Here is a 25640-nt window from a genome sequence, read left to right as displayed (position 1 = left end):
CTTGCGTGGACCTTGTGAGGAAGAGGAGAATAAATGTCTCTAATCCACCTTCTAGTCTGGCGCTGGCGTCCCATTGGTGGGCTGCAGCAGTGATGTGTTAGTCCCAAATGCACCCTATTCCCTAGACAGTGCAATACTTTTGACCAGAGCCTTCTGGGTACTATATAGGGAACAGGGTCCTGGTCAAAAGTAGTGCTCTTAATGCGGAATAGTGTTCCATTTGTGAGGCAGTGATGTCCTCTCACTAGGGGCCTTATGAGATATTAGTGAACATTTCTTTTTTTGCCTCCCTCCCTGCTTCATGTTCTGTCTCCCGCCCTGCTTCACGTTCTGACTCCCGCCCTGCTTCCGTTCTGCTTCATGTTCTGCCTCCCTCCCTCCTTCATGTTCTGCCTCCCCCTGCTTCACATTCTGCCTCCCTTTCTCCCTGCTTCATGTTCTGTCTCCCTCCTTCCCTGCTTCATGTTCTGCCTCCTCTTGCTTCACGTTGTCTTTCTCCTGCTTCATTTGTCTCCCTCCTTCCCTGCTTCATGTTCTGCCTCCCTCCCTCCCTGCTTCACGTTCTGCCTCCTTCCCTGCTTCATGTTCTGCCTCCCTCCCTCCCTCCCTGCTTCATGTTCTGCCTCCCTCTCACCCTGCTTCATGTTCTTTCTCCCTCCCTGCTTCACGTTCTGACTCCTTCCCTGCTTCATGTTCTGCCTCCTTCCCTGCTTCATGTTCTGCCTCCTTCCCTGCTTCACGTTCTGCCTCCTACCCTGCTTCATGTTCTGCCTCCCTCCCTCCCTCCCTGCTTCATGTTCTGCCTCTCCCCTGCTTCATGTTCTGCCTCCCTCCCTCCCTGCTTCATGTTTTTTCTCCACCCCTGCTTCATGTTTTTTCTCCACCCCTGCTTCATGTTTTTTCTCCATCCCTGCTTCATGTTCTCCCTCCATCCCTGCTTCATGTTCTCCCTCCATCCCTGCTTCATGTTCTCCCTCCCTCCCTGCTTCATGTTCTGCCTCCCTCCCTCCTTCATGTTCTCCCTCCCCCCCTGCTTCATGTTCTGCCTCCCCCCTGCTTCATGTTCTTTCTCCCCCCCTGCTTCATGTTCCTCCCTATGTTCCCCCCCTCTGCTTCATGTTCTCCCTCCCCCCTGCTTCATGTTCTCCCTCCCTCCCTGCTTCATGTTCTTCCTCCCGCCTTGCTTCACGTTCTGCCTCTCCCCCTCCCTGCTTAATTTTCTGCTGACTTTTATTATCTGGTATTGGAGTAGTAGAATCCATCTGTGATAAGAGTTTAGTCGTGTGTGTGTGTGTGTGCGTGTCTGTGTGTGTTCCCAGAGGTGAACCACTCTTTAACCTAGAGTTCCCAGGGGAAAGCAATCATTCATTGCCAAACCTGCGTATAGCTGGACTGCAGAGGCTTCAGAACACACATGCTGACTATAGGATACTGAAAACAACCAAGGTCACAGAACTTTTATATGGCCTATGGCCTAACTGTAAAAGCACACTGACTGTACTGTAGAAACGTTGCGCTACCTATGCGAATGTCAAGTCTTGAATCTATGAAAAGCTTTTGCATAGAAACAGAACAGAGAGGGAAAAATATGGGATTCCGTTTTATTCTAAAGTATAAAATGTTGTATTTTTTATTTTGTGGTCACACATTGATATTGGTGGTTGCAAGTATGATTGACAAACGTGTGATTTAATTTTGTAAGCTTGTATCATGATGTGTGATAAATGTAACAATGGTCGCAAATTTGTAACTTGTCATTTGAATACATTCAATATGATTAGCAAGCATGTAAGTCACATTGAGGATGAATTCAATTCAACAATTTTATTAAACTTTAAACAGGTGAATCTGCTTCTGTGAATAGAAAAATTGCTGCAACCATTGGCTGGATTGTTCCGTCAATCAAATCTCAAGTAGCTACCATAGGAACCGGAGGGTTGTCACTAATTACCACAGCTACAAAGTCATGAACCTGCTTATTTCTACAGTTGATATTCTTAACCCTCCTGCTGTGTTCCGGACGAAACTGACCGATTTTTCTCTCTGAAAAATGTAGTTAATTTAATCTGATTGTCTTAAGGTTCCATGACTTTGTCCACACAAGGCATCTGAACATACCAAATACATTTTGATGATTTTCATTACATTTTTGGGTGTTTTAACTTTTGTACAGCTGTGGTGTTCCCGGTCAAAAATGACCGGTCATTAGAAATGAATGGGTGAGAGTATAATTAGTGTATAAAATTGAGTTCAGGCACATGCCCATTCATCAGATGGACACACTTCCTCTCCCAGACCCCCACATGCACGTGTATTTGAGCACACACACACACACACACACACACACACACACACACACACACACACCTCACTCCCCTTCATGGCTTCCATGGCAACCCCCACAGGAACCTTTCCCCAATATAATATTTTCCCCACAGGAACCACACCTGTTGGCATTCTCCCAAACAATAAAAAACATTGTTTCAATAATACATAGAACTTTTCTCGCAGCTCTGGTACATAAAGCTTTTTTGAGGCCTTGCTCAGAATTCATTCTGTGGCAGCACAATGACCAAACGATATACTGTATGTGAAGCTCTTGATCATGACACTGGTGAGGAGGGAGAGAGTCTTTGTTAAACTTTGACACAAAGTAGTCTGTGATAAATAGTACAACATGTTTCAACTGAGCATTTGTTATAGTAAAAATAATCCATACTTGTAATGTTCACAAAAACTTAAGTTGATAAAAAGATTTAACATAACATTAGGTGATAATATATGTATTATTATGGATTTATAATCAGCTATATTGGGGCGGTCATTTTGGACCGGGAACACAGAATAAATTAACATGAAACGAACACTAAAGGAGGGTTAAAATTAGATTTTAAACCTAACCCTAACCACACTGCTAACCTTATGCCTAACCCTAACCACACTGCTAACCTAATGCCTAACCACACTGCTAACCTAATGCCTAACCCTAACCACACTGCTAACCTAATGCCTAACCCTAACCACACTGCTAACCTTATGCCTAACCCTAACCACACTGCTAACCTAATGCCTAACCCTAACCACACTGCTAACCTAATGCCTAACCCTAACCGCACTGCTAACCTAATACCTAACCCTAACCACACTGCTAACCTTACACCTAACCCTAACCACACTGCTAACCTTACACCTAACCCTAACCTTAAAATATGACCAAGAAGCACATTTTTGTTTTCATTCATTTTTATAATATAGACAATTTTGACTTTGTATTTGTGGTATCTAATGGAAACCAAGCCAGAGAGGAAGAGGCAAAGCGAGAGGGATAAATGGGTCCAAAATCTGTCTTCTCCAGCAGGTGGAATTATTTTTAAAAATGTCGCTCTCTAAGCGAGAAGTGTTGAATTCGGTTAACAATTTTTTTTTTTAATGGCTTATTTGCTACGTGTGGCTTATTTGATCAAATAGAGGTTTGGTAATGGTTAGGTTCTTACGCGTGTACTGATATAAGTAGGTGACGTTATATTGTAGTTATGCCTTTTGCTCACAAACGTGTCTGCACTCTCATTGGTTAGAATGGTCCCACCTGATCTTGCCTCCCGACTGCCTTCCATTTTTGAAGACATTTACATTTTACATTTACATTTGAGTCATTTAGCAGACGCTCTTATCCAGAGCGACTTACAGTACTGAATGCATACATTTCATACATTTAAAAAAAAAAAAAAATCGTACTGGTCCCCCGTCCCCCATATATATATATCACTGTGACCTGCTGCTGCTGACTATCAGGCGCCGAGGCAGCCTGTTGCTGAGTGATTGAGTGCACGAGTGGTGGGGAGGGCTGGAGGGCTATGTGTGTGTTGAGACTGAGCTCTGCAGCAGGCAGCTAAGTCATGTGAAGTGAGAGGACACAGAGCAGGAAGAGTAGGGCTGTTGTTACTAGGGCTGTTGCCGTGGCCATATTACCGCCTCACCGGCAGTCATGAATCAGTCCTCTCTCCCATCTCCCCCCCCCAACCCCAAACAGACGCTTGCGCTCGGTATCCAAAACAGACTGTGACCTGAACCTCCCCTCAAACAACGTGTTGAAAACAAAACAACCCCTCTTGGACCTGGCTTGGGCTGTTGTTACTAGGGCTGTTGTTACTAGGGCTGTTGTTACTAGGGCTGTTGTTACTAGGGCTGTTGCAGTGACCATATTACCGCCACACCTGCAGTCATGAGTCACGACCACAGTCAATTTCCATGTGACCGCTGAGTCACGGTAATCTCCTTTTATGCACTCTGGATTTTATTATTACTTTTTACCTTAGTAAAACCTTTTCTTCTTCTTTAACAGCACTGCTGGTTAAGGGCTTGTAAGTAAGAATTTCACGGTAAAGTCTACACTTGTTGTATTCGGCGCATGTGGCAAATATTTGATTTGTTTTGACACGCGTTGGTAGTACCCAACTCACTAACGACCATCAGGTTCTAATGGCCTGGTACTCAGGGCTCTATTGTCCCTCCATCAGGTCCTAATGGCCTGGTACTCAGGGCTCTATTGTCCCTCCATCAGGTCCTATTGGCCTGGTACTCAGGGCTCTATTGTCCCTCCATCAGGTCCTAATGGCCTGGTACTCAGGGCTCTATTGTCCCTCCATCAGGTCCTAATGGCCTGGTACTCAGGGCTCTATTGTCCCTCCATCAGGTCCTATTGGCCTGGTACTCAGGGCTCTATTGTCCCTCCATCAGGTCCTAATGGCCTGGTACTCAGGGCTCTATTGTCCCTCCATCAGGTCCTAAAGGCCTGGTACTAAGGGCTCTATTGTCCCTCTAACGTCAATGGAAATGCAATCTAAAATTACCTCAATGTGATTCATCAATTTGATGACAGAAGTTCAACAACAGGTTGAAACTGAGTGGAAAACATGGTGGTTGTGGATGTTGTTTCAAAGCCTAACACAAGGTAATGGACATTGCTTTCTAAGGTGATGGCTAATTCAAAACACCCATACGCATATTAGTGTTTATGCTCATACGCCTATGAGCCCAAGCCTGAAAAAAAAAACTTAATTCAAATAATTGCTGTGCCATTATACAAAGCCTACTGCATAGTACACACGGCAGAAAAAATATATATAAAACAATGATTTAAGATGTCTTTGGTAAATGCCTATACTCCAAAATTAAACAAATTACACTAATGGTCTTTGAGTGTAGACTGTATTATTATGCCTACTGGATGGACTGGTTACATTATGCTACTCTCCAAACTTCCTATGCATGAGTCTGGGAGACAACGTATAGGCCTAGACGATGCTGTTGGTTCATTGCTTGTGCAGGGCAGAGTTAGCCTACAATTATAGTGATTTTGTATTTTGATTTTGAATATACTTTCAGAATTAATAGGCTGACATATTACCTTTCGCTACAGAATATTTCTCTCCTCCTCACTCTCCTTCATTCCTTTCTCCAGTGCGCAAAGAGAGGGTCTGTTAAATATGTTTTGGTGTGAAAACATGTTAATATCGATGTTCCCGAACAGATTTCACTTGGTTTCCCAAATTAAGCCCTGGGTAGCTGCAGAAACAGGGTTGGAGAGCCCACGGCATACAGAGTTTGGGCAGAGTATCACCTGTCGCACAGCAGGAGGCTACATGCTCCTGCAGTGGTAAATGCCTGGAGTGAAATCACCGGAATAGCCAGAAAAAAACAAACCAGTAGGAAATCGTTGCTATTCTAGTGCATGGAGACAATGTATTTTTTTCTTTTTCCTGCCCCTGTTCCTGCCCATTTGATAATGGGCCATTCTAAATCAAAACAAATTTGACATATTAGTAAAGACAAGATTGAGAAAATTGAGAATAGTCTGATGGGTGATAATATGATCACTTGATGAAAGAACAGCTGTGCAGCCTGAGGCGAGGTACAGAGCGCAAGCTGTGCAGCCAGTCAATATGCTCTCAATGGTGCAGCTGTTGAATATTTTGAAGATCTGAGGGCCCATGCCAAATCGTTTCAGCCTCCTGAGGGGGAAGAGCCCTCTTCACGACTGTGTTGGTGTGGAAACGTAATAATGTTGTTGGACAAGTGCATGGCCACACAGTCGTGGGTGAACGGGGAGTACTGGAGGGGACTAAGCACCCACCCCTGAGGAGCCCCCGTGTTGAGGGTCCGCATGGTGGATGTGTTGCTGCCTACCCTTACCACCTGGGGCGGCCCATCAGGAAATCCAGGATCCAGTTGCAGAGGGAGGTGTTCAGTCAGAGGGTCCTTAGCTTAGTGTATGAGCTTGAAGGGAACTATTGTGTTGAACACTGAGCTGTAGTCAATGAACACCATTCTCACATAGGTGTTCCTTTTGTCCAGGAGGGCGTCTAGCCTGAAGTGCTATAGAGATTGCGTCATCTGTAGATCTGTTTGGGTGGTATGAATATTGGAGTGGGTCCAGGGTGTCTAGGATGATGGTGTTGTGAGCCATGACCAGCCTTTCGAAGCACTTCATGGCTACCGACGTGAGTGCTACGGGGCCGTAGACATTTAGGCAGGTTACCTTGGCGTTCTTGGGCACAGGGTCTATGGTGGTCTGCTTGAAACATGTAGGTATTACAGATTGGGTCAGGGAAAGGTTGAAAATGTCAGTGAAGACACTCTCCCGCTGGTCAAAGCATGCTCTGAGTACGCGTCCTGGTAATCCATCTGGCCCTGTGGCCTTGTGAATGTTAACCTATTAAATTGGTCTTACTCACAATGGCTACAGAGTTCATGATCCATAGCCAATGTACACTACCGTTCAAAAGTTTGGGGTCACTTAGAAATGTCCTTATTTTTGAAAGAAATGCAATTTTTTTTGTCAATTAAAATAACATCAAATTGATCATAAATACAGTGTAGACATTGTTAATGTTGTAAATGACAATTGTAGCTGGAGATGGCTGATTTTTAATGGAATATCTACATAGGCGTACAGAGTTCCATTATCAGCAACCATCACTCCTGTGTTCCAATGGCACGTTGTGTTAGCTAATCCAATTATGTTAGCACAGCTGAAAACTGTGGTGTTGATTAAAGAAGCAATAAAACTGGCCTTCTTTAGATTAGTTGAGTATCTGCAGCATCAGCATTTGTGGGTTTGATTACAGGCTCAAAATGGCCAGAAACAAAGGACTTTCTAGAACAGTATTGTAAGGACTGGACACTATCCATTAATATGAAAATAACTAAACAAAAGTATCTTCCAGAAAATGTCCAGATCTCAGGACAGTAGATACCTTTTCACCCTAGGAGAAACAAGCCTGAAACACACCAATAACAATACTTACCTTTGTCTGACTAAAAGTTCATCTGGGCGGTTTGATATCCATTGTCACGTCCTGACCAGTAAAGGGGTTATTTGTTATTGTAGTTTGGTCAGGACGTGGCAGGGGGTGTTTGTTTTATGTGGTTCGGGGTTTGTTGGGATATGTCCTTATGTAAGAGGGGTGTTTGTTTTATGTGTTCCGGGGTTTTTGGGTATTGTTCTGTTTTGTATTTCTATGATTTTCTATGTTGTGTATTTCTTTGTTGGCCTGGTATGGCTCTCAATCAGGAACAGCTGTACATCGTTGTTGCTGATTGGGAGTCATACTTAGGTAGCCCTTTTTTCACTTGTGTTTTGTGGGAAGTTGTTTTTGCATTGCTGTGTGTAGCCTGCAAGGCTGTTTGTCGTTCGTTCATTTTCTTGTTTTGTAAGTGTTCAATAAAAGTAAATATGAGCACTCAACCCGCTGCGCCTTGGTCTACTCCATTCGACGGCCGTTACATCCATAAACAGATAAAGCACGCAGAGCATATTTTTTATTTAGAAAGAGCCTGTATAAATGTAACCCACCAATTACAATCCGGCTTAAATTATTTGACTCTATCATAACTCTAATTCTTCTATATGGCAGTGAAATTGGGGGCCCTCTTAACAATTGAAGATACACATCATGGCATAAAAACCCCAGTGAAATTGTACACCTGGAATTTTGTACAAACATTCTAGGTGTGCACAGAAATACTACAAAAATAAATAAACCAAACATAACTACCCCAAATATAAATACCCTAAACCTAGCCAGTAGGGAAGGACCTGGAGATTCTAATACTCCAAATTGAGAAAAGAGCCAACAAATTCTGTACTGTGAGAAAAGAGACATCGCGCTCTGTACTGTGAGAAAAGAGACATCGCGCTCTGTACTGTGAGAAAAGAGACATCGCGCTCTGTACTGTGAGAAAAGAGCCAAAACATTCTGTACTATGAGAAAAGAGCCAACAAATTCTGTACTGTGAGCAAAGAGCCAACTAATTATGTACTGTGAGAAAAGAGCCATCAAATTCTGTACTGTGAGCAAAGAGCCAACTAATTATGTACTGTGAGCAAAGAGCCTACTAATTATGTACTGTGAGCAAAGAGCCAACTAATTATGTACTGGGAGAAAAGAGCCAACAAATTCTGTACAGTGATCCAGAGTTTAATCATCTCAAGGCTTTCTTATGCAAACACCGCAACCCAGAGAAAGACCCTTTAGAGCAACTGGCCAAAAAGCAGCAGTTAAATTCCACCATTCAACCGCAAACAACACAATTCTAACAAATAGACATACTGTTTAAGTCGAAAGTTTACATACACTTGGAGTCATTAAAACTCGTTTTTTAACCGCTCCATAAATTTCTTGTTAACAAACTATAGTTTTGGCAAGTCGGTTAGGACATCTACTTTGTGCATGACACAAGTAACTTTTCCAACAATTGTTTACAGACAGATTATTTCACTTATAATTCACTATATCACAATTCCAGTGGGTCAGAAGTTTACATTCACTAAGTTGACTGTGCCTTTAAACAGCTTGGAAACATAATTTGAGTCAATTGGAGGTGTACCTGTGGATATATTTCAAGGCCTACCTTCAAACTCAGTGCCTCTTTGATTGACATCATGGGAAAATCAAAAGAAATCAGCCAAGACCTCAGAAAAAAAATTGGTTCATCCTTTGGAGCAATTTCCAAACGCCTGAAGGTACCACGTTCATCTGTACAAACAATAGTACGCAATTAGAAACACCATGGGACCATGCAGCCGTCATACCGCTCAGGAAGGAGACGCATTCTGTCTCCTAGAGATGAACGTACTTTGGTGTGAAAAGTGAAAATCAATCCCAGAACAACAGCAAAGGACCTTGTGAAGATGCTGGAGGAAACAGGTACAAAAGTATTTATAGCCACAGTAAAACGAGTCCTATATCGACATAACCTGAAAGGCCACTCAGCAGGGAAGAAGCCACTGCTCAAAACCACCATAAAAAAGCCAGACTAAGATTTGCAACTGCACATGGGGACAAAGATCGTCGTTTTTTGAGAAATGTCCTCTGGTCTGATGAAACAAAAATAGAACTGTTTGGCCATAATGACCATAGTTATGTTTGGAGGAAAAAGGGAGAAGCTTGCAAGCCGAAGAACACCATCCTAACCGTGAAAAACAAAGAAATACAAAGCATAGAAAAAAGGACATAGAATGCCCACCCAAATCACACCCTGACCAACCTAAATAGAGACATAAAAAAAGCTCTCAGGTCAGGGCGTAACAGTACCCCCCCAAAGGTACGGACTCCGGCCGCAAAACCTGAACCTATAGGGAAGGGTCTGGGTGGGCATTCCTCCGCGGTGGTGGCTCTGGAGCGGGACGCAGACCCCGCTCCACCACTGGCTCACCCCACTTTGGTGGCGCCTCTGGAGCGGGGTCCCTCGCCGGGCTGGGGAGACCCAGGCTGGGGAGTCCCACTGGAGGCCTGGTCCATGGAGGAGGCACAGGATAGACCAGGCTGGGGAGACATGCAGGAGGCCTGGCTCTGGGCACAGGCACAGGACTCACCAGGCTGGGGAGACATGCAGGAGGCCTGGCTCTGGGCGCAGGCACAGGACTCACCAGGCTGGGGAGACATGCAGGAGGCCTGGCTCTGGGAGCAGGCACAAGACATGCAGGGCTGGGGAGGTGCACAGGAGGCCTGGTGCGTGGGGCTGGCACAGTCTTCACCAGACGGCTAGCACGCACCTCAGGACGAGTATGGAGAGCTGACTCAGGTGACATCTATTCGAGGACACGCTCCGTAGGGCGAATGTCATGCCTCATGCACCAACACAGCAGCTCTCTCATATCTCTCTCCTCCAATCTCCCCAACAACTCCTTCACTGTCTCTGCTTCGCTCACCTCCAACTTCACCCCGACTGGCTCTGGTTCCATCCTCGGCACTGCCAACCTTCCGGTGTGCCCCCCCAAAAAAATCTTGGGGCTACCTCTCCTCCTCTTGCCGTGCCAGTTGATCCTCCCAGAAACGCCGTTCTGCCTTCGCTGCCTCTATCTCCTCCGGCGGGCGGCGATATTCTCCAGCCTGTCTCCAGGGTCCCTTTCCTTCCGGTATCTCTTCCCAAGTCCAGGAGTCGTGAACCCTCTGCTCCTCCTTACCACACTGCTTGGTCCGTTGTAGGTGGGTAGTTCTGTAATGGCTGTCTTTGGAAGAAGAGGACCAAGGTGCAGCGTGGAATCTGTTCATCTTTTATTTTGGATGAAAAAGGCACTTCACAAAGAAAAAACAAACAACAGCCAAACAGTCCTGTCAGGTATCCTAACACACTAAACAGAAATTAACAACCCACAAACCCCAAAGGAAAACAGGCTGCCTAAGTATGACTCCCAATCAGCGACAACGATGTACAGCTGTCCCTGATTGAGCGTCATACCAGGCCAAAACAAAGAAATACAAAGCATAGAAAAAAGGACATAGAATGCCCACCCAAATCACACCCTGACCAACCTAAATAGACACATAAAAAAAGGCTCTCAGGTCAGGGCGTGACAAGGGGTGGCAGCATCATGTTGTGGGGGTGCTTTGCTGCAGGAGGGACTGGTGCACTTCACAAAATAGATGGCATCATGAGTAAGGAAAATTATGTGGATATATTGAAGCAACATCTCAAGACATCTGTCAGGAAGTTAAAGCTTGGTCGCAAATGGGTCTTCCAAATGGACAATGACCCCAAACATACTTCCAAAGTTGTGGCAAAATGGCTTAAGGACAACAAAGTCAAGGTATCGGAGCGGCCATCACAAAGCCCTGACCTCAATCCTATAGAAGATTTGTGGGCAGAGCGGAAAAAGTGTGGGCGAGCAAGGAGGCCTACAAACCTGACTGAGTTACACCAGCTCTGTCAGGAGGAATGGGCCAAAATTCACCCAACTCATTATGGGAAGCTTGTGGAAGGCTACCCGAAATGTTTGACCCAAGTTAAACAATTTATATGCAATGCTACCAAATATTAATTGAGTGTATACAAACTTCTGACCCACTGGGAATGTGATGAAAGAAATAAAAGCTGAAATAAATAATTCTCTCTACTATTATTCTGACATTTCACATTCTTAAAATAAAGTGGTGATCCTAACTGACATAAAACAGGGAATTGTTACTAGGATTAAATGTCAGGAATTGTGAAAAACTGATTTTAAATGTATTTGGCTAAGGTGTGTGTAAACTTCCAACTTCAACTGTATGTAACCAAAATACATACACTAATTATTGAAAAAACTGAATTAAATTGAATCACAAACTTCAATGTTACCAAAATCTAAATAGAAATATCAAATTAGCACAACACCTTGTAAAAATCTAAGAATTTAAACAAAGGAAGACATTAACAATGTACAGACTCGGTGACCACAGCCTGGCCACAGAGACGTCATAGAACAACATGGAAGGTCAGACTCGGTGACCACAGCCTGGCCACAGAGACGTCATAGAACAACATGGAAGGTCAGACTCAGTGACCACAGCCTGGCCACAGAGACGTCATAGAACAACATGGAAGGTCAGACTCAGTGACCATTGGCTAGCCTGGCCACAGAGACGTCATAGAACAACATGGAAGGTCAGACTCAGTGACCATAGCCTGGCCCATAGCCTGGCCACAGAGACGTCATAGAACAACATGGAAGGTCAGACTCAGTGACCATAGCCTGGCCACAGAGACGTCATAGAACAACATGGAAGGTCAGACTCAGTGACCATAGCCTGGCCCATAGCCTGGCCACAGAGACGTCATAGAACAACATGGAAGGTCAGACTCAGTGACCATAGCCTGGCCACAGAGACGTCATAGAACAACATGGAAGGTCAGACTCAGTGACCATAGCCTGGCCCATAGCCTGGCCACAGAGACGTCATAGAACAACATGGAAGGTCAGACTCAGTGACCACAGCCTGGCCACAGAGACGTCATAGAACAACATGGAAGGTCAGACTCAGTGACCATAGCCTGGCCATAGAGGACCACCACACTTTTTTGGTTACTACATGACTCTATATGTGTTATTTCATAGTGTTGAAGTCTTCACTATTATTCTACAATGTAGAAAATAATTTTTAAAAATTAAGAAAAACCCTGGAATGAGTAGGTGTGTCCAAACTTTTGACTGGTACTGTATATATTTTATTTTACGTAGACAGTACAAATCTAGATGGAGACAATGTCCTGGCCTGTCGTAATATAATAGATTCAGTAGATCTAGCTGGTCTGTCATAATATAATAGAGACAGTAGATCTAGCTGGTCTGTCATTGTCACGTCCTGGCCAGTATAAGGTTAATTGTTTTTGTAGTTTGGTCAGGACGTGGCAGAGGGTATTTGTTTTATGTGGTTCGGGGTGGTGTGTTTGTGTAAAGGGTGTTTGATTTAGTATTTCCGGGTTTTTGGTTGATGGTCTATGTGTTTGTATTCTATGGTTAGTCTGGTGTGTGTGTTTCTATGTTTGGTTAATTGGGGTTGGGACTCTCAGTTGAAGGCAGGTGTTGTCTATCTGTGTGTGTGATTTGTGGGTGATTGTTCTGTGTTGAGCTTTGCTTTGCCAGACTGTTTGTTAGTTGTTCGTTTTTCGGTTTGTTATTTTGTATGTTCATTTTTGAAGATAATTAAAAAATCAAGATGAGCATTCACGTACCTGCTGCGTTTTGGTCCTCAATTTCCAACGACAAGCGTGACAGTCATAATATAATAGAGACAGTAGATCTAGCTGGTCTGTCGTAATATAATAGAGACAGTAGATCTAGCTGGTCTGTCGTAATATAATAGATACAGTAGATCTAGCTGGTCTGTCATAATATAATAGAGACAGTAGATCTAGCTGGTCTGTCATAATATAATAGAGACAGTAGATCTAGCTGGTCTGTCGTAATATAATTGAGACAGTAGATCTAGCTGGTCTGTCATAATATAGTAGAGACAGTAGATCTAGCTGGTCTGTCGTAATATAGTAGAGACAGTAGATCTAGCTGGTCTGTCGTAATATAGTAGAGACAGTAGATCTAGCTGGTCTGTCGTAATATAGTAGAGACAGTAGATCTAGCTGGTCTGTCGTAATATAGTAGAGACAGTAGATCTAGCTGGTCTGTCGTAATATAGTAGAGACAGTAGATCTAGCTGGTCTGTCGTAATATAGTAGAGACAGTAGATCTAGCTGGTCTGTCGTAATATAGTAGAGACAGTAGATCTAGCTGGTCTGTCGTAATATAGTAGAGACAGTAGATCTAGCTGGTCTGTCGTAATATAGTAGAGACAGTAGATCTAGCTGGTCTGTCGTAATATAATAGAGACAGTAGATCTAGCTGGTCTGTCATAATATAGTAGAGACAGTAGATCTAGCTGGTCTGTCGTAATATAATAGAGACAGTAGATCTAGCTGGTCTGTCATAATATAGTAGAGACAGTAGATCTAGCTGGTCTGTCGTAATATAATAGAGACAATAGCTCCTGCCATGTCATTCACATGGGCCCTTTTCATTTCTCAATTGCTGCGTTTTGTTTTCTTTTTTTTGTGTATCATTGATTTTGTTGATATACACTGAGTGTACAAAACATTAACAACAACTTGTAATATTGATTTGCCCTCAGAACAGCCTCAATTCGCCGGGTCATGGATTCTACAAGGTGTCGAAAGCGTTCCACAGGGATACTGGTCCATGATAAATCCAATGCTTTCCACAGTTCTGTCAAGTTGGCTGGATGTCCTTTGGCTGGTGGACCGTTTTTGATACACACGGGAAACAGTTGAGCGTTCAAAACCCAGCAGCGTTGCTTTTCTTGACATACTCAAACTGGTGTGCCTGGCAGCTTACTACCATACCCCATTCAAAGGCACTTACATGTTTTATCTTGGCTTTTCATCCTCTGAATGGCACACATACACAATCCAAGTCTCAATTGTCTCAAGGCTTAAAAATCCTTCTATAACCTGTCTCCTCCCCTTCATCTACACTGATTGAAGTGGACTTAACGGGTTACACCAATAAGAGATCTGTCATGTCAAGAACAGGTGTTCATAATGTTTTGTACACTCAATGTATATATTATTGTTGCTCAAACATATTGTTAATTTATGTCATACTTCATATACATTGCTTTGGCAACAGTAAAACCACCCATTCATACCTAAAAATATAGGGTGCCATTTGGGACACCGACGGGATGTGTTAATTTATCTTTATGCAGCTTGTGACATGTAGGCCTATCCTATCCTAAACGATCCTATCCTACTCTATACGCTCTGACTACACTATCCTATCCCATCCTATACTATCATATCCTATCCTATTACATCCTATCCTATCCTACTATACCTTATCCTATTCCATCCCATCCTACACTATCCTATCCTATTAAATCCTATTCTATTACATCCTATCCTATCCTATTACATCCTATCCTAAACGATCCTATCCTACTCTATACGCTCTGACTACACTATCCTATCCCATCCTATACTATCCTATTCTATTCCATTATATTCTATCACATACTATTCTATACTATCTTATCCCAACCTATTATATCCTATCCTATTATATCCTATCCTATTATATCCTATCCTATTACATTATATTCTATCCTATTCTTACCCATCCTATTATATCCTATCCTATTACATTCTATTCTATCCTATTCTATCCCATCCTATTCTATCCCATCCTATTATATCCTATCCTATTACATTCTATTCTATCCTATTCTATCCCATCCTATTCTATCCCATCCTATTATATCCTATCCTATTATATGCTATCCTATTATATCCTATCCTATTACATTCTATTCTATCCTATTCTATCCCATCCTATACTGTCCTATCCTATTACATCCTATCCTACTATATCCTATCCATTGTCACGTCCTGACCAGAAAAGGGGTCATTTTGTTATTGTAGTTGGTCAGGACGTGGCAGGGGTGTGTTTGTTTTGTGTGTTTTGTTTTTTGGGGGGTTATGTTCTATGTTAATCTATTTCTATGTGTGTTCTAGTTCTTATATTTCTATGTTTAGTTTATTGGGCTGACCTTCAATTGGAGGCAGCTGTTCCTCTTTGCTCTAATTGAAGGTCCTATTTAGTTGGGGTGTTTTTCCATGGGTTTTGTGGGTAGTTGTTCCTTGTATAGTCAGAGCACCTTACAGGACTGTTTTCCGTCGTTGTTTTTTTTATAAGAGTTTTGTTTTGGTTTCCTTCTAATAAAAGAAGATGAGTATTCATATACCCGCTGCGTTTTGGTCCACTTCTTACAACGCATATGACACCTATCCTATTACATCCTGTCCTATTATATCCTATCCTAGCATATCCTATACTATACCATCCTATACTATCATATCCTATTATATCTTATCATATCCTATTATATCCTATCCTGTTCTATACTATTCTATACTATTCTATCTTATCCTATACTATACTATCCTATCCTACTCTATACTATACTATTCTATCCTATACTATACTATCCTATTACATCCTATCCTATTCTATCCTACCCTACTATATCCTATCCTATTCTATACTATACTATCCTTTCCTATCCTATTATATCCTTTCCTATCCTATCCTTTCCTATCCTATTCTTTCCTATCCTATCATATACTATCCTTTCCTATCCTATTATATCCTATCTTTTCCTATCCAAATCCATCCTATTCTATTCCATCTTATCCTATACCATCCTACATTATCCTATCATTTTCTATCCCATTCTATCCTATACTGTCCTATCCTATTCTATCCTACTCTATCCTATCCTTTCCTATCCTACTCTATCCTATTCTATCCTATTTTATCCTATCCTATCCTATCCTACTCTATCCTATTCTATCCTACTCTATCCTATCCTATCCTATCCTACTCTATCCTATTCTATCCTACTCTATCCTATCCTACTCGATCCTATCCTACCTTACTCTGTCCTATCCCATTCTATCCTATCCTATCCTATCATATCCTATTATTTTCTATCCTATCCTTCTGATGACAGACTGCTTGGCGCTGAGCAAACAATCAATCAATCAGATGTATTTATAAAGCCCTTTTTACATCCGCAGATGTCACAAAGTGCTGTACAGAAACCCAGCCTAAAACCCCAAACAGCAAGCAATGCAGGTGTAGAAGCACGGTGGCTAGGAAAAACTCCCTAGAAAGGCCAGAACCTAGGAAGAAACCTAGAGAGGAACCAGGCTATGAGGGGTGGCCAGTTCTCTTCTGGCTGTGCCGGGTGGAGATTATAACAGAACATGGCCAAGATATTCAAATGTTCATAGATGACCAGCAGGGTCAAATAATAATAATCACAGTGGTTGTAGAGGGTGCAACAGTTCAGCACCACAGGAGTAAATGTCAGTTGGCTTTTCATAGCTGATCATTCAGAGTATCTCTACAGCTCCTGCTGTCTCTAGAGAGTTGAAAACAGCAGGTCTGGGACAGGTAGCACGTCCGGTGAACAGGTCAGGGTTCCATAGCCGCAGGCAGAACAGTTGAAACTGGAGCAGCAGCACGACCAGGTGGATTGGGGACAGCAAGGAGTCATCAGGCCAGGTAGTCCTGAGGCATGGTCCTAGGGTTCAGGTCCTCCGAGAGAGAAAGAAAGAAAGAGAATTAGAGAGAGCATACTTACATTCACACAGGACACCAGATAAGACAGGAGAAATACTCCAGATATAACAGACTGACTCTAGCCCCCCGACACATAAACTATTGCAGAATAAACACTGGAGGTTGAGACAGGAGGGTTCGGGAGACACTGTGGCCCCGTCCGACGATACCCTCGGACAGGGCTAAACAGGCAGGATATAACCCCCACACCACTAGAGGGAAATCTCCAACCACCAACTTACCTGAGACAAGGACGAGTATAGTCCAAGAAGATCTCCCGAACGGCACAACCCAAGGGGGGCACCAACCTGGACAGGAAGATCACGTCAGTGACTCAACTGGGGGCTTAACTGGGGGCTTAACAATGGCTCAATGCTGTTATATTTATAACTGGGGGCTTAACAATGGCTCAATGCTGTTATATTTATAACTGGGGGCTTAACAATGGCTCAATGCTGTTATATTTATAACTGGGGGCTTAACAATGGCTCAATGCTGTTAGATGTATAACTGTGGGCTTAACGATGGCTCAATGCTGTTAGATGTATAACTGGGGGCTTAACACTGACTTAATGCTGTTAGATTTATAACAGGAGTCTTAACGATGGCTCAATGCTGTTAGATTTATAACCGGGGGCTTAACACTGACTCAATGCTGTTAGATTTATAACAGGAGCCTCAATGCTGGCTCAAGGCCATGGGGTGCTGAGCACCCAAGGAAGGGTACAGAAGATGGATGGGATGAGTCCACCAGCCAAGGTGTAATGTTCAATCAAACAGGACAGCTGCTGCCCCTGTAGCTGGTAATTATTCAGTTATAGACTTAGAATATATTACTAAATGGTATACAGATTAACAGGCTTGAAAAGTTTTTTGCTATGTGGTTCTATTGAAATATCATTTGTCTTTGATTATTTTTTTCTCTGTTGTATTCAGTGGTGTATTTAAGTACCGGAGCATAAAATAAATAAATAACGTCCTAAATCCTTAAAGTTTACACCGTAGCCTATTGAATACAATTATTTGATATGCACAAAATGCATCATCCAATTGCTATGTTTACCTACGATTACACATATGGACTAAGAAATCTCCAGTGTTAGGGTTAGCCCTAACCCCAACCCTAACCCTAAGCCTTTTACTGCAGTGGGCTGAATCAGGGTCACACAGTGTGTTTCTTGGTCGTCTTAAACAAATCTACTTTGAAAGAAAAAGTATCCACCTCACACACATGGTTATGGCCTTTAAATAAAAGAAGACATGTGTAGCATGTCAGATATAGAGTTGAAATGTATTACATTTTGCATACCAATATTACCCTTTCTATAAATCACAGAAGATTGAAATGTAACAAAACTGTTTGACATAGAAACACGGGATTTGTCCAACATCAAAAAAAAAAAAAAAAAAACATATTAATAATGAAATGATTAAAACATATTAATAACATATCACCCATGAGTCCAAAAAGGGCGCGTTTGGTCACTGACTGCAGGAAAGGACTACTGACAGCTTTAAGTCTTGGTTCCAAAGTGGAATCATGAATTTTGAATGTGTACTACGATGTATCTCTACTCATTCAATCAATTACAAGAAAAATGTTGGATTATCCAAGGCATATATTATTTAAATTCTTACAACTCAGAAATCTTATTAAATTGCTTCAACAGAATATGGATGAGGCCTAAGGCATCTAGCATGCAAAAAAACAAAAAATACTGAAAGAAGCTTCTTTTCCGCCACAGAAGTCGATTGCTATGTTACGTCAAGGGTTGGAACCCTACCTGATGGTTCAGAAACTACAAGGGAAAAAAATGAGGAGAACCATTGGTCACAAATATGTGAAAAATGTTCAAACCTGCTCCTACAACCTAAGACATAAACTACAAAAATGTAAGATAATTCATAGGATTTACTACACTCCTTGGAGCACTCAACAACAAAAAAATCTGAGATACATTTTTGTTGTTGTTCAGTTTTCAAATCAAATCAAATGTTGTCGGATCACATCAAATGAAATTGTATAAGTCACATACGCCGAATACAACAGGTGTAGGTAGACCTTACAGTGAAATGCTTACTTACGAGCCCTTAACCAACAGTGCAGTTTAAAAAAATACAGATAAGAATAAGATAAAAGTAACAAGTAATTAAAGAGCAGCACACATGGTTAGCAGATGTTAATGCGAGTGTAGCGAAATGCTTGTCCTTCTAGTTCCGACAGTGCAGTAATATCTAACAAGTAATCTAACAATTCCCCAACAACTACCTTATACACACAAATCTAAAGGGGTGAATGAGAATATGTACATATAAGTATATGGATTAGCGATGGCCGAGCGGCATAGGCAAGGTGCAATAGATGGTATAAAATACAGTATATACATGTGACATGAGTAATGTAAGATATGTAAACATTATTAAAGTGGCATTATTTAAAGTGGCATTGTTTAAAGTGGCTAGTGATCCATTTATTAAAGTGGCCAGTGATTGGGTCTCAATGTAGGCAGCAGCCTCTCTGTGTTAATGATTGCAGTTTAACAGTCTGATGGCCTTGAGATAGAAGCTGTTTTTCAGTCTCTCAGTCCCAGCGTTGATGCACCTGTACTGACCTCGCCTTCTGGATGTTAACGGGGTGAACAGACAGTGGCTCGGGTGGTTGTTGTCCTTGATGATCTTTTTGGTCTTCCTGTGACATCGGGTGCTGTAGGTGTCATGGAGTGCAGGTAGTTTGCCCACGGTGATGCGTTGTGCAAAATTAATTGTCAGGGTGAGCAGGTTACACAATATAAAAATGTCTGAGGAAGACGTAAGCTTGACATCGAATCGTCAGTCACCTGTAACCTGCTCATCTTGACAATTAATTCAATACTTTTTTTTGTTTGTTGATTGCCCCTTTCTTCCTTGAATTAGTCTTTTTGTACATTTTTCTTGGTAAGCCCTTTTGTTGAAAATAGTTGCGTCGAATACCTACAAGTATACCTCAGTACAACGTCAGTTCAACACAGAACCAACATGCCTAATGGACAGACTGTCCGAAATGTCACCCTATGCCCTATATAGTACCCTAATTTGGCCCGCTATATAGGGCAGGGATGGGCAACTGAGTTTTAGGAACTCAATTGGGGTCTCAACTTGCTGTTGAGAGTTTGAATAGTAGAATACACCAAGATGTAATTTTTAAATTTGGTTGTTTAATCAGCAGTGTTTTCTCTTGTTATGTCAGTCACTGACAGTCACTCCATTAGCCATGTCAGTAAAAACAAAATTAGATTGGTAAATTAGTCTAATGACCAGCTATCTAAAGTTGTAGTAATCAAGGTCGAATTACTGGCCGGGGCACCCACTGATTTTGTTAGTCACTCTCACTCAGAAATCATATTAAAAACTGCAGACATTTCTCTCTACCCCATGGCAAAATGTGTAGCATTGCAGGAAATTAAATCTAACACGTAATTTTTAATCTCCGCTGTCAAGTGTGGGGGACTGCTAAAATGTTTTGCTCGTGTGGGATTTCGGACCATCATATCAAATCAAATTGTATTTGTCACATGCGCCGAATACAACAGGTGTGGACCTTACAGTGAAATGCTTATTTACAAGCCATTAACCAACAGTGCAGTTTTAAGAAAAATAAGTGTTAAGTAAAAAATAACAAATAACAAGTAACAAATAATTAAATTACATTAATAACTAAAGAGCAGCAGTAAAACAACAGTAGTGAGGCTATATACAGGGTGTTACGGTACAGAGTCAATGTGGAGGCTAAATACAGGGTGTTACGGTACAGAGTCAATGTGGAGGCTATATACAGGGGGTACCGGTACAGAGTCAATGTGGAGGCTATATACAGGGGGTACCGGTACAGAGTCAATGTGGAGGCTATATACAGGGGCTACTGGTACAGAGTCAATGTGGAGGCTATATACAGGGGGTACCGGAACAGAGTCAATGTGGAGGATATATACAGAGGGTACCGGTACAGAGTCAATGTGGAGGCTATATACAGGGGGTACCGGTACAGAGTCAATGTGGAGGCTATATAGAGGGCGTACTGGTACAGAGTCAATGTGGAGGCTCTATACAGAGGGTACCGGTACAGAGTCAATGTGGAGGCTATATACAGGGGGTACCGGTACAGAGTCAATGTGGAGGCTATATACAGGGGGTACCGGTACAGAGTCAATGTGGAGGCTATATACAGGGAGTACCGGTACAGAGTTAATCTTCGGGGGCACAGGTTAGTCGAGGTAATGTAGGTAATATGTACATGTAGGTAGAGTTGAAGTGACTATGCATAGATAATAACCAGAGAGTAGACGCAGCTTAAAAGAGGGGGGGGGGACAATGCAAATAGTCTGGGTAGCCATTTGATTAATTGTTCAGCAGTCTTATGGCTTGGGGGTAGAAGCTGTTAAGAAGCCTATTGGACCTAGATTTGACAATTTTTTTTATTGATTTCACCTTTACTTGCCTTGCGGTAGCAGAAATAACAGTCTATGACCAGGGTGGCCGGATGAGTTCAGATGTTTTGTGGCCCCCACCCCATCAAAAGTTGCCCATCCCTGATATAGGGGATAGGTTGTCATTTCAGAAGCAGAGGCTGTGTTCAAAGACCTAGGATCAGATGGATAAAACCAGAGGCTGTGTTCAGACCTAGGATCAGATGGGTTAAACCAGAGGTTGTGTTCACAGACCTAGGATCAGATGGATAAAACCAGAGGCTGTGTTCAGACCTAGGATCAGATGGGTTAAACCAGAGGTTGTGTTCACAGACCTAGGATCAGATGGATAAAACCAGAGGCTGTGTTCAGACCTAGGATCAGATGGATAAAACCAGAGGCTGTGTTCACAGACCTAGGATCAGATGGATAAAACCAGAGGCTGTGTTCACAGACCTAGGATCAGATGGGTTAAACCAGAGGCTGTGTTCAGAGACAGGTGATTAAACCAAAGGAAAGTCAGATCTCTCCTGATAGATTTCCTTTATCTAACTTCTGTACGACATGTATTAAGCTCCAAACTTCAATGTACTGTAATGGGCAGAGGCATTTGTCAAAAGATGGGAGATGGGAGCACTGAAGAGAAGAGTTGAGGAGAGTTCCGGCTTGTGATTTATGTTGGGTCATAGATAAAACATTTTGTCTTTCCCTCGCTGCGTCCCAAACGGCACTCTATTCCCTACGTAGTGCATAGGGCCCTGGTCAAAAGTAGTGCACTATGTAGGGAATAAGGTGCCATTATCTCTAGCTCTATCTGATCACCTAAATGATAAGTGGCTCCTGGGAACTTGTTATGGTGGACCCCCCCCCCCCCATAGTGAGTCGGCCTGCCAGGAGACTATCTACAGCCAATCAGTCAGATGTTCAGCCATCCCTGGTTCGTCCTGCCTCGTCTCGGTAACAGGCTCCCCAGCCCACACATTCTCCCTGGCCAAGTCCCAAATAGCACCCTATTCCTGTTGAAGTGCACTACTTTTGACTACAGCCCATAGTCAAAAGTAGTGCACTACAATGGGAATAGGGTGCCATTTGGGATGCATTATCTCCCTCCACACAGACTGCCTGTTATATCCCCAGCTTTATAAACTGATACATCCAATTGATTAGCAGCAAGAAGAGGATGAAAGAGAGATGAAGAGAGAGAGGGGGAGAGAGAGAAGGAGAGGGGGATAGGGAGAGAGAGCTGGGGGAGAGAGAGAGCACAGGGAGAGAGAGAGTGGGGGGAGAGAGAGAGAGTGGAAGAGAGACAGAGAGAGGGAGAGAGAGGGAGAGCTGGGGAGAGAGAGAGAAGGGGGGTAGAGAGAGCTGGGGAGAGAGAGAAAGCACAGGGAGAGAGAGAGTGGGAGAGAGAGTGGGGGAGAGAGAGAGAGAGAGGGAGGAGAGAGAGAAGGAGAGGTGGGATAGAGAGAGGGGGAGAGAGAAGGAGCGGGGGGAGAGAGAGAGTGGGGGGAGAGAAATGAGAGAGGGGGTAGAGAGAGAGAGAGAGAGAGAGAGAGAGAGAGAGAGAGAGAGAGAGAGAGAGAGAGAGAGAGAGAGAGAGAGAATAGGTAGTCCTCTGGGCTCTGCTCCAAGTTCACAGGGCGATCGACTGAGTGCTATAACTTTATAAGGCTCCAATAACAGAAAGACTCTCAGCAAGCCAGACTAAAATAAAACACTTCCTTATTTTGGATTTAGTCAGAGAGAGTGTTTACCTGTTATTACACTTCCACATACTTTAGCTGTTTGTGTTTTTGGAGAGTTTTTATGATCTGTAAAGAGAGCTTTTAAATATACAGGAAATGGACTTCAGGCTGTGTCCAGAATATTTACTGAACATGGCTGAAACATTTTCAAAAAAAGACTGTAGCTACTGTATTGATTAACTGTGTTGCTATGTAACTCTATATTTTCTCTGTTATCTTGGCCAGTTTGCATGTAATTCACTGATGGTCGTTTCTCTCTCCCTGATCTCAGCAAGCTCACACTACGGTATCTATGGGCTGTAGGGGTGTGTGTGTCCCAAATTACACCCTGTTACAGGTCTCTTGGTCTAAAGTGGTGCAGTATGGGAAAAGGGTGCCATTAGAGACTCAGACAGTGTTATGTGGATCTAGCTGCTCTGATTAAATCTACAGTTCCCACGTCTTGCTCTATACCGTGTCCATGAAGGAGTCGGAGATGGAGAAGAGAGAGAGGGCCTGTTCCCTATTTAGTGCACTACTTTTGACCAGGACCCATCTGGGCAGAAATAGTGCATTATATAGGGAGTAGGGTGCCATGTGGGACTCATCCAGAAACTCCTGGAGCAACAGGGGGGTGAATGCACCAGCTCTTAGGGGGTCACCGTGGGGGGCACCGAATCCGCCAAGCCTCCTAGACCCATTTCCCACACCACATAAACAAAAAATAAACAGCAAAGAGAGCTCCATGGTGGCCTACGACCCTCACCGCCCCGGGCTCTCCACGGGCGCTGGTTAACCATTTAGATATTTTCTGGTCTCTGGGTATACGAGTTCTGACCTATGATATATAGGTAAAAAAAAAATTGTCTCCAAGAATCAATGGTCCTGGTTGATGGTGGGGCTGACGACGAGATGCAACGGGTGCCGTCGAACCAGAGCCTTGTCGCGGGTGTGGGGTAGGAACACAGTCCGAGCCGCGGTTATATAAGGGCTGTGGCTATTATAGGGTAACACAAAAGCTCCGATATGCCGAGAAGCAGGCTAGAAAACAGTTTGGGTGTGTTCACAACGGCCATGCCTGGCCCAAAGACAGGTCCACATATATACAAGGGGAAGCCATCGGAGAGGCCACACAAAATGAGCCGATCGCCGTCTGGCTCCTTGGTAGCCAAGACAAGCAGCTCAGTGTTGATCAGTTCATCCTGCAGGACTGGCGCACCTACAGGACACAGGAGGCCCACACGAGACTCCAAGTGGCCTGTGAAGCTCTGGGAGACAAAACATTAGCCGAAAGGGCCTTTGTGGTTAACATCGTGGCCAGCATCGTTGCCAGAGAACCCAATGGCTGGAAGCCTACACCAGCCTCTCTCCTAGGTGACATCCAGAAGGCTTGTGTGAAGCGGTGGTCACAGTGGTCTGTGGAACACTGTGGAACACACCTCCGGATGAAAAGCATGCCCAAAGTAAACTGCCTGCTACTCAGGACCAGAATCTAGGATATGCATATAATTGGTAGATTTGGATAGAAATCACTCTAAAGTTTCCAAAACTGTTAAAACAATGTCTGTGAGTATAACATAACTGATATGGCAGGCAAAGACCTGAGAGAAATCCATCCAGGAAGTGGGATTCTTTTATTTTTGTATTGAATGCCATTACAGTATCCATTTGACTTAGGACTCAAATTGCACTTCCACTAGATGTCAACAGTCTTTAGAAATTGTTTCAGGCTTGTATTCTGAAAAATTAGTAAGACAAGTCTGAATGAGTGGACCCTGCAGTGTCCCAGAGGTTTTTTCATGCGCGAGACTGAGAGCGCGCCTTTCTTGTTTTCCTTTTATGTTGATGAAGCTTTTGTCCGGTTGAAATGTTATTGATTATTATGACTAAAAACAACCTGAGGATTTATTATAAACATCATTTGACATGTTTCTACGAACTTTACTGATAGTTTTCTGATTTTTCGTCTGTCTGTTGTGACTGCCTGTGGATTACTGAACAAAATGTGTGAACAAAACTGAGAGTTTTGGATATAAAGAGGGACTTCATCAAACAAAACAAACATTTATTGAGTAAATGGGAATCTTGTGAGTGCAACCATATGATGTTCATCAAAGGTAAATTATTCATTTTATCACTATTTCTGACTTCTGACTCCTACTTGGCTGGTAACTGTTTGTAATGACTTGTCTGCTGGGCGCTGTTCTCAGATTATCGCATGGTATGCTTTCGCCGTAAAGCCTTTTTGAAATCTGACACCGTGGTTGGATTAACAAGCAGTTCATCTTTAAACCGATGTATAACACTTGTATGTTTTAAGAATTTTTATAATAAGTATTTCTGTTTTTGAATTTGGCGCTCTGCAATTTCACTGGATGTTGGCCAGGTGGGATGGTAGCGTCCCACACCCGCTAGAGAGGTTAAACTAGGAGTCCACTTTGTGATCCCCCCCCCCCCCCGCTTGGTTTAGGAAGCACTTTGAGGAGCAAGGATGGGTCCCAAAAACTCTCCTAG

The sequence above is a fragment of the Salmo salar genome, chromosome ssa21, assembly GCF_905237065.1.
Source record: "Salmo salar chromosome ssa21, Ssal_v3.1, whole genome shotgun sequence".
NCBI classification, from domain to species: domain Eukaryota; kingdom Metazoa; phylum Chordata; class Actinopteri; order Salmoniformes; family Salmonidae; genus Salmo; species Salmo salar.
This window is presented reverse-complemented; position numbering follows the sequence as displayed.